Below are 11,807 nucleotides of genomic sequence, written 5' to 3'. Positions count from 1 at the left end.
TTTCGCGTGTGTTTACATATAAGTAGGTCATGCTAATATACTTCGCGTAAAAGTAAAAGGGTAAATATAAAAATGATTTTAAAAGAATCAATTACTATTTGGATGGTGTTATCATCCTTGGCACCTTTTCCTGAAAGTATGTGAGTTTTTCTGAACGTGTCACAGACCGTTTAAAGGGACTTAAGATGAAACCAGAATGTTAAAACGCAGGCTTTTCCATTGTTACCACCGACTCTCTGACGTGTTATATCATTTCAAAGGACTGATGGTTGACCTCCTGTGCTACCATGAGTACCCTCTCTTTAAACGGTTTGTGACACTAGCTCCTGGCGTGATATGTCACGGACATTCAATATCTAGAATGGAGGTAATCTACATGTACCCAAGTCGGTTATGGTCACGGTAAATGTGGCGGCCATTGACTTTGTCAGCATGAAAAGCATGTTAGCATGAAACGTTGGAGTTACAGCTCTTACTAATTCCACTACGATGCGTCTATGAAATTTCACTATAGCTGCCTATTTCAAAAGTTTGTAATTCAGGTAGATATGATTCGTCTATGAAACTTCACTATGGAATCTACCTGAAAATCACAAATATCTGAAATAGGCAGTGCAATTTCATGGACGAACCGTACCTTTAGGCTACCTGAATATCACAAACATCTGAAATCGGCAGCCTACATTGAAGCCTATAGTGAAGTTTCATAGTTACAAACATCTGAAATAGGTAGCCCACAGTGAAGTTTCATAGTAAAAAACATCTGAAATAGGCAGCCTACGGTGAAATTTCATAGACGAATCGTATCTACCGGAATATCACAAAGATCTGAAATCGGCAGCCTACAGTGAAGTTTCATAGTTACAAACATCTGAAATAGGCAGTCTGCAGTGACATTTCATAGACGCATCGTACTTACCTGAATATCACAAACATCTGAAATAGGCAGTTTTCAGCGAGGTTTTATAGCCGAATCGTATCTACCTAATATTACAAACATCTGAAATAGACAGCCTGCAGAGAAAGTTCATAGAAACATCGTATCTACCTTAATATCACAATCATCTAAAATCGGCAGCCTATAGTGAAATTTCATAGATGCATCGTATCTACCTGAATATCACAAACATCAAAAATAGCCAGCCTACAGTGAAATTTCATAGACTAATCGCATCTACCGGAATATCACAAATATCTGAAATAGGCAACCTTCAGCGAGGTTTAATAGACGAATCGTATCTACCTAAATATTACAAATATCTGATAGAGGTAACCTACAGAGAAAGTCAATAGACGTATCGTATCTACCTGAAAATCACAAACTTCTGAAATCAGCAGCCTAAGACACATCGTATCTACTTGAATGATCACAAACATTAACAATAGGCAGCCTACAGTGAAATTTCAGAGACGAATCGTATTTATCTGAATATCACAAACATCTGAAATCGGAAGGCTACAGTTAAGCCTATAGTGAAGTTTAATAGTTACAAACATCTGAAATAGGCAGCCTACAGTGAAGTTTCATAGTTACAAACATCTGAAATAGACAGCCTATAGTGAAATTTCATAGACGCATCGTATCTATCTGAATATCACAAACATCTGAAATCGGCAGCCTACAGTGAAGTTTAATAGACGCATCGTATCTACCTGAATACCACAAACATCAAAAATAGCCAGCCTACAGTGGAATTTCACAAACGAATAGCATCTACCGGAATATCACAAATATCTGAAATAGGCAACCTTCAGTGAGGTTTAATAGACGTATTGTATCTTCCTAAATATTACAAAAATCTAATAGAGGCAGCCTACAGAGAAAGTCCATAGACGTATCGTATCTACCTGAACATCACAAACATCTGAAATCGGCAGCCTACAGTGAAGTTTCATAGACACATCGTATCTACTTGAATATCACAAACATTAACAATAGGCAGCCTACAATGCAATTTCAGAGCCGAATCGTATTAACCTGAATATCACAAACATCTGAAATCGGCTGGCTACAGTGAATCCTATAGGGAAGTTTCATACATGTAGTTACAAACATCTGAAGTAGGCAGCCTACAGTGAAGTTTCATAGTTACAAACATATGAAATAGGCAGCCAACAGTGAAATTTAACAGATGAATTGTATCTACCGGAATATCACAAACATCTGAAATCTGCAGCCTGCAGTAAAATTTCATAGTTACAAACATCTGTAATAAGTAGCCTACAGTAAAATTTCATATCGAATAAACCTGAATATCACAAACATCTGAAATTGGCGGGCTACAGTGAATCCTATAGGGAAGTTTCATAGTTAGAAACATCTGAAATAGGCAGCCTAAATTGAAGTTTCATAGTTACAAACATATGAAATAGGCAGCCAACAGTGAAATTTAATAGATGAATCGTATTTACCGGAATACCTTAATATTACAAACATCTGAAATCTGCAGCCTGCAGTAAAATTTCATAGTTACAAACATCTGTAATAAGTAGCCCACAGTAAAATTTCATATCGTATAAACCAGAATATCACAAACACCTGAAATTGGCGGGCTACAGTGAATCCTCTAGGGAAGTTTCATAGTTACAAACATCTGAAATAGGCAGCCTAAATTGAAGTTTCATAGTTACAAACATATGAAATAGGCAGCCAACAGTGAAATTTAAAAGATGAATCGTATTTACCGAAATACCTTAATATTACAAACATCTGAAATAGGCAGCCTACAGAGAAATTCATAGACGCATCGTATCTACCTGAATATCACAAACATTTGACATAGGAAGCCTGTAGTGAAATTTCATATACGCATCGTATCTACTTGAATATCACAAACATCTGACATAGGGAGCCTATAGTGAAATTTAATAGACGAATCGTATCTACCCGAATATCACAAACATCTGAAATAGGCAGCCTATAGTGAAGTTTCATAGTTGCAAACATCTGAAATTAGGCAGCCTACAGAGAAGTTTCGTAGACGCATCGTATCTACCGGAATATCACAAAGATCTGAAATCGGCAGCCTACAGTGAAGTTTCATAGTTACAAACATCTGAAATAGGCAGTCTGCAGTGACATTTCATAGACGCATCGTACTTACCTGAATATCACAAACATCTGAAATAGGCAGTTTTCAGCGAGGTTTTATAGCCGAATCGTATCTACCTAATATTACAAACATCTGAAATAGACAGCCTGCAGAGAAAGTTCATAGAAACATCGTATCTACCTTAATATCACAATCATCTAAAATCGGCAGCCTATAGTGAAATTTCATAGATGCATCGTATCTACCTGAATATCACAAACATCAAAAATAGCCAGCCTACAGTGAAATTTCATAGACTAATCGCATCTACCGGAATATCACAAATATCTGAAATAGGCAACCTTCAGCGAGGTTTAATAGACGAATCGTATCTACCTAAATATTACAAATATCTGATAGAGGTAACCTACAGAGAAAGTCAATAGACGTATCGTATCTACCTGAAAATCACAAACTTCTGAAATCAGCAGCCTAAGACACATTGTATCTACTTGAATGATCACAAACATTAACAATAGGCAGCCTACAGTGAAATTTCAGAGACGAATCGTATTTATCTGAATATCACAAACATCTGAAATCGGAAGGCTACAGTTAAGCCTATAGTGAAGTTTAATAGTTACAAACATCTGAAATAGGCAGCCTACAGTGAAGTTTCATAGTTACAAACATCTGAAATAGACAGCCTATAGTGAAATTTCATAGACGCATCGTATCTATCTGAATATCACAAACATCTGAAATCGGCAGCCTACAGTGAAGTTTAATAGACGCATCGTATCTACCTGAATACCACAAACATCAAAAATAGCCAGCCTACAGTGGAATTTCACAAACGAATAGCATCTACCGGAATATCACAAATATCTGAAATAGTCAACCTTCAGTGAGGTTTAATAGACGTATTGTATCTTCCTAAATATTACAAAAATCTAATAGAGGCAGCCTACAGAGAAAGTCCATAGACGTATCGTATCTACCTGAACATCACAAACATCTGAAATCGGCAGCCTACAGTGAAGTTTCATAGACACATCGTATCTACTTGAATATCACAAACATTAACAATAGGCAGCCTACAATGCAATTTCAGAGCCGAATCGTATTAACCTGAATATCACAAACATCTGAAATCGGCTGGCTACAGTGAATCCTATAGGGAAGTTTCATACATGTAGTTACAAACATCTGAAGTAGGCAGCCTACAGTGAAGTTTCATAGTTACAAACATATGAAATAGGCAGCCAACAGTGAAATTTAACAGATGAATTGTATCTACCGGAATATCACAAACATCTGAAATCTGCAGCCTGCAGTAAAATTTCATAGTTACAAACATCTGTAATAAGTAGCCTACAGTAAAATTTCATATCGTATAAACCTGAATATCACAAACATCTGAAATTGGCGGGCTACAGTGAATCCTATAGGGAAGTTTCATAGTTAGAAACATCTGAAATAGGCAGCCTAAATTGAAGTTTCATAGTTACAAACATATGAAATAGGCAGCCAACAGTGAAATTTAATAGATGAATCGTATTTACCGGAATACCTTAATATTACAAACATCTGAAATCTGCAGCCTGCAGTAAAATTTCATAGTTACAAACATCTGTAATAAGTAGCCCACAGTAAAATTTCATATCGAATAAACCAGAATATCACAAACACCTGAAATTGGCGGGCTACAGTGAATCCTCTAGGGAAGTTTCATAGTTACAAACATCTGAAATAGGCAGCCTAAATTGAAGTTTCATAGTTACAAACATATGAAATAGGCAGCCAACAGTGAAATTTAAAAGATGAATCGTATTTACCGAAATACCTTAATATTACAAACATCTGAAATAGGCAGCCTACAGAGAAATTCATAGACGCATCGTATCTACCTGAATATCACAAACATTTGACATAGGAAGCCTGTAGTGAAATTTCATATACGCATCGTATCTACTTGAATATCACAAACATCTGACATAGGGAGCCTATAGTGAAATTTAATAGACGAATCGTATCTACCCGAATATCACAAACATCTGAAATAGGCAGCCTATAGTGAAGTTTCATAGTTGCAAACATCTGAAATTAGGCAGCCTACAGAGAAGTTTCGTAGACGCATCGTATCTACCTGAATATCACAAGCATCCGAAATAGGCAGACTACAGTAAAGTTTCATAGTTACAAACATCTGAAAAAGGCAACCTACAGTGAAGTTTTTAGTTGCAGACATATGAAATTGGAAGCCTATAGTGAAATTTCATAGACGCATCATATTTACCAAAATATCACAAACACCTGAAATAGGAAGCCTACAGTGAAGTTTCATAGACGCATTATATCTACCAGAATATCACAAACATCTAATATAGGCAGCCTATTGTGCAATTTCATAAACGAATCGTATCCACTTGAATATCACAAGCATCTAAAATCGACAGCCTACAGTATAGTTTCATAGTTACACACATCTGAAATAGGTAGCCTACAGTGAAATTTCATAGACGAATCGTATCTACCTGAACATTACAAACATCTGAAATAGGCAGCTTACAGTGAAATTTCATAGACGCATCGTATCTACCTAAATATCACAAACATCTGAAATAGGCAGTCTTCAGCGATGTTTTATAGACGAATCGTATCTACCTAAAGATTACAAACATCTGAAATAGTACCCTATAGTGAAATTTCATAGACTTCTTGATATGTAGCATTACTGAACAATAAAGCAAATAAAAACATACATGAATTCCCAATCTCGAGACACACTCTCATAACTCAAATGATACCCTTACCATTTTTACAGGCTTTAAATTATCTGGCTTACACGTTGTTTTTAAGACACTCTATATACTACCTCTTCGGAAGGTATATTCTTTTCAACACTTTGTTGGGTTTTTTTTACTTTTTCAAAGGATGCTGCAGGGTGTACATTCCCTGCCTAATTATATATATATACTAAAAGGCGGACGAAAAAGTACAAACGCAGTTGCACAAAGCTTAAAACAAGGTGACAGGTGTCACAATAGAGAATAGTATAGGACAGACACAGTAGTTCTGCAATAAGGTGCCAAGGTCGATATTACAAAAGCATCTCTCGGGATTTAGCCTTTCAAAACAGTAACCTGCAAAGACGAAATACAAAGATGGACTTGTAGAATGACGAAGTAACAGTAAAGTGAGCGCTTCCTTCCGCACAAGACGTCTGCAATTAGATTTCTTAAACACTTCGTCCAACTGAGAAAGGGTGTACTTTATCTACACTGTCAGTTAGTTGGGCGAAGTGCTGATAGAAATGCTGTGTACGGAGGAAAGCACTCGTTTTACTTTCTTTGGCACACTTTATTTTAAGAAAATCCGTCAAGGAAATTATAGGCAAAATGATACCTTAATCGATACTTTTTTCTGTCTGTACGGTATCCAAAAGTCACCAACCTGTATCTCCAAACGGTTTCATAAAATGGACTCGTACATTAATGCTGATTACTGAAAGCTTTAAAAATCAGCGTGAGAATTTCACAACTATGAATATTTCAAAATTTGCTTCTATAGGTATCCCTATTGCCGAGTGGTTAAAGTCACTGACTTCGAATTCCTTGCAGACTTGAGTGTATCATTTTAACGTCAAAATATATAACATCGAGTAATATTTTCATGAAGGATCAAATGCTTTGATCTAACATGTACATGTAAAACAAACATATATCATTTTTAATTTGTTTTCAGTGGTTTTAGATAAATGTTACCAATTTTGTACCTCCTAATCAAATGTCTATCCAATAAGTGCATTATCCCCGTAAAATTACCAGATATTGTTTCAGATTTAATATTTGAATGTTTCAATGAAAACAAACATGATAAAACGCTTTTCTCAGTGCAGTGTTACTGTATACTCAAATAGCATGTATTTACAGTACTAACTAATAATAATAAGATGTTGGCTTTCTCACTGTTTAACATATCCGAACCGTAGTATTCTCATGGACAAGTGTGGTTAATAAAGTGAATTTGATGTTTTATTACCGTGATAATTACTTCTGGTATAAATATATGCTTTATTGTACCAAAGTAGAACATGACAAGTACAATGTACTTGCAAATGCAGCTTTTTGAACTATCATTTAAAATTCTCGATATCATTTGTCAGACATTTGCCTGTAAAAAGATAATAATATTTCAAAACTAAAATTTATATTTATGTTGTTGTACTTTGCAGACTTTTGATAAAGTTATATCTATCTGTGCAGTAAATATGAATGCGCTATGCATAAGCGCTTAGACCCTTCTCGTAAAACATACCTACAATTCAGACTTCTTTAACCCTCAGCCAGCTGGCGGCAAGAGATTCTGCCTTTGCCACCATTATAGAAATTTAGCCGGGTAAAGATTAATGTGTAAAGGCATGTGCACCCACGGTCTGTAAACACTGGCTCCCTGTCTTTGTTGGAGGTGAGTTGAAAAAAAAAGCCAATGACACTTCCGGGGCAGCGCTAAAGACCGGAACTATATGAGAAAGAGGGTGGGTTGGCTTTTTACTATATGTAAGAAATGTAAGACTTCCTTTCAAAAATCAGACAATGTAGTTCCGCTCTCAAATGGTTAATGCTTGTTATGTATGCATATCGATCTGCAGTCTGAAAGCATTTCTTGATGTGAGGACTTTTGAAAGTTGGGTAATAGCACCGGTTCAAACCAAAAGTGGACGTCTATCTATTATACATCTACATATATTCAAGATTTCAAAGTCATCGTAATATCTTGTTATCAAAAATGTCCTATTACTATTAATCCTAGGTGATATTGACGGATTTCATCTGTTTATGTACATTTTTGCTACGAAGAGGAACACTGCTGCAGAGAGAGGCGTCGCTAAGAACAAGAATTTTAGCCAATGTGCATTACATTTCAGGTGGTAGCGCAAAAAGAATTGCCCATTCGACAAATTTTCACGGCCAACGAATTTTTATACGCCCGTTTGAAAAACGGGACGTATTATGGGAACGCCCCTGGCGGGCGGGCGGGCGGCGTCCACAGACTTTGTCCGGAGCATATCGTCTACATGCATGAAGGGATTTTGATGAAACTTGGCACAGTTGTTCACCATCATGAGACGGAGTGTCATGCGCAAAACCAGGTCCCTAGGTCTAAAGTCAAGGTCACACTTAGAGGTCAAAGGTCAAATTCATGAATGACTTTGTCCGGAGCATATCTTCTTCATGCTTGGAGGGATTTTGATATAACTTGGCACAAATGTTCACCACCACAAGGTGGAGTGTCGTGCGTAAGAACCAGGTCCCTAGATCTAAGGTCAAGGTCACACTTAGAGGTCAAAGGATACAAGAATGAAAACCTTGTCCGGAGCATTTCTTCTTCATACATAGAGGGATTTTGATGAAAGTTGGCACAATTGTTCATCATCATGAGACGGAGTGTCAGGTGCAAGAACCAGGTCCCTAGGTCTAAGGTCAAGGTCACACTTAGAGGTCAAAGGATACAAGAAAACTTTGTCCGGATCATATCTTCTTCATGCATGGAGGGATTTTGATATAACTTTGCACAAATGTTCACTACCACGAGGCGGAGTGTCATGCGCAAGAACCAGGTCCCTAGGTCAAAGGTCAAGGTCACACTTAGAGGCCAAAGGTCAGATACAAGAATGACTTTGTCCGAAGCATTTCTTCTTCATGCATGGAGGGATTTTGATGTAACTTGGCACAATTATACACCATCATGAGACGAAGTGTCATGCACAGTTCCTTTCTTTAGAATTACTTCCCTTTGTTGTTACTATAAATAGCTTATATTGTAACTTTTTCATTACTAGTCGTAGGGAAAAATCGAGACCACTTTTCTGTAGTACAACATGCATGCTACATCCAATTATGAGGTGTATTTTGACCAATCTCTACCTGGTAAAGATTTTTGTGTGGACTTACAATTTTTTTATGGATTTTTTTTTTTTTTTTTTTTTTTTAAGATTATCTTCTCTTAGTTGTTACTGTAAATAACTTATATTGTAACTTTTTTATAATTGACCGTAGGGAAAAAACAAGACCACTTTTCTGTGGTACAACATAGATGTTACTTTCAAATTATAGGTGTATTTTAAGGTATCTCTACCTGGTAAGGAGTTTTTTTGTGGACTTAGAAAAACAAATGACTTACAATGATTACTAAACAACCACAAAATTAAAATTCCATTTGCAAATACAGGTGCTAGAGTAAAGAAATTTGCTGTGACGGGCGTATATTGTGACATTCTGGCACTCTTGTTGAAATTAAACTTAGTAGTGTAACCCATTTGGCAATGAATATGATAATGAGCTTGAAAATACTCTTTTTATTTCAATGTTGCTAAACGTTTTCTTGGTGAACTTGTTAATAGCCTAGTTTTGATAAAGAATTACTTATACTTTGGCTACAGTTAGTATCCACATGTTATTCACATGTTCTAATTGAAAATGTCATGTGTTTGAGATATTTATTCCCCATTCTATCGCAATGATATAGTTTTGTCTTTGTCCGTGTTAGTTTATTTGTCGTTCTGTAGCCACGGCTTTGTATACAGAAGTCGTATATGGTATATATTAAATGTTTAGGTATCGGTTGTATATACTCATAGCTACTACCCTGTAACAACTCATTAAAACTAGTGTTAAGTGAATGAATTGATATTTCCTGCAAAGAAGACAAGCTATCAATGAATCACGTATGCTATACAGTTATAAAACATGTTTTTTAAAATAAAGATCGGTATGATAACTTTTAAATCTTTTATTTGTAAATTAGGGCCAAGTATATAGACACCTGTCCACTTTCGATTTGAACAGGTTCTATTTCCCAACTTTCAAAAGTCCTCACATCAAGAAACCCTTGAAGAAAATCGACCTGCATACTTCCAAAGTATAAATATTTTGAATGGAACTTCTTTGCCCGATTTTGGAATTAGTTCTTAAATTGTTATAGAAATTCAATCATTGACTCAGCCTCTTTATTTGTTTATATTTAACGTACATCGAAAAAGTACATGCCGTGGCACCACAATGACAAATTTTGCCGACATCTGGATAGTTGCAATATGTTACATGGAAATAGACAAATAACGCTCAGCTCATAAACACGGATAGTTCAGCTTTATTCAGGGACCTCTTTGTCCAAGTGGTTAAGGACATTGGCCCCTGACCGATGTGGGTTTGAGCCTCACCCGGGGCGCAGAAGTCTTCATGTGAGGAAGCCATCCAACTGGCTTACAGAAGGTCAGCTGTTCTTGTGCCCACCTGTGATAAAATGATGCACGGAAAGGCATATGGGGTGTTCCTCAACTATCGAAGCTGGCAGGTCGCCGTATGACCTATGATTGTGATTGTGGTGCGACGTTAAACCCAACAAAACCTTTATTATGTATGTGATAGTTTGTCGCATTTATATTTGATAACCAAAATACTGATAAGTTTTCCCACTAAAGTGAGAGTTCAGTACTTCATGGTTTTAACGTATTTACTTTTGGAATAAAGTTTGTTTTACAGCGACTTCGGATTTCCTCAGATGTAATATCATGTACAACATCCACCTGATTTATATATTTCAAGTAAATTATAAGTAAATCAATGACACACAAGCGTCACACAGTAATAAACTAGCAGAAAATGCATAGAAATATTTCGCTAAAATCTATACAAATTCAATAATCGAGGATAGTGCCAGTGTTAATGTGCTATGTGGTATTTTTCTAAGAAAACGTCGGTAAACTGTCTGACACGTATCACACGTGCACCGACTTTTTAAAATAAAATATGTTTTCCATATTCTCTTCAAGATAGGGACTGTTTCTGATATATGTTTAAGGATATTCTACAAATTGAAATTAGAAATTCATGAGAAAAATCAGAATCCTCGAAACAGCTTTGGAAATGCAAGAAAATAAAAAAAAATGATGAAAATTAAAATGATACACCTGTATGTACATTTGCGAGCATGAAAGCTACGCTGAACACTGTCTCCACAGTGCATTGGAAGCAAATGAGTGAACATTTTTGGTGCAAAATTTTGATGTCGTATGCAATCCAAACTGCTACAAAATATGTGTTTTCAAATCAAAGAAATGCCAAAATAGTGCATACGAGTGTTACTCTATCAAGAAAATGTCGTTAAACATTCCAATGCGCAAAACACGTGCACAGTTTTTCTCAAATATTTCGCCGCCATGTTTATTTCAGGGAATTATATTCAATTAAGGTACTTCCGCAAATTGAAATTAGAAATTCATGTGAAAAATCAGAATCCTCGAAACACCTTCCGAAATGCAAGGACACAAAAAATATATGATAAAAGTTGAAAAGATATATCTGTAGGTAAACTTGCGAGCATGAAAGCTATGCTGAACCCTATCTCCACAGTGCTTTGGAAGAAAATGTGTGAATATTTTTGACGCAAAATTTTGATACCGTATGCAACCTAAATTGCTATGAAATATTTATTTTCAAATCAAAGAAATGCCAAAATAGTGCACATGAGCGTTACTTTTTAAGAAAATGTCTTTTAACATTCTAATGCAAAAAAACACGTGCAAAGTTTTTTCTAAAATATTTCGCCGCCATGTTTATTTCAGGAAATTAAATATATGATTGTTCTTTTACCTCAGATTTCCTTACTGAAATATATAGGTCTCCTTATTCATGGTTAGATATATCCATTTAGTATAGTTATGCACTGTGCGATCTCCATTATCTGTTACCGATCCTTTACATTTAAAGA

This window comes from Mercenaria mercenaria, chromosome 17, assembly GCF_021730395.1.
Source record: "Mercenaria mercenaria strain notata chromosome 17, MADL_Memer_1, whole genome shotgun sequence".
Taxonomy (NCBI): Eukaryota; Metazoa; Mollusca; class Bivalvia; order Venerida; family Veneridae; genus Mercenaria; species Mercenaria mercenaria.
This window is presented reverse-complemented; position numbering follows the sequence as displayed.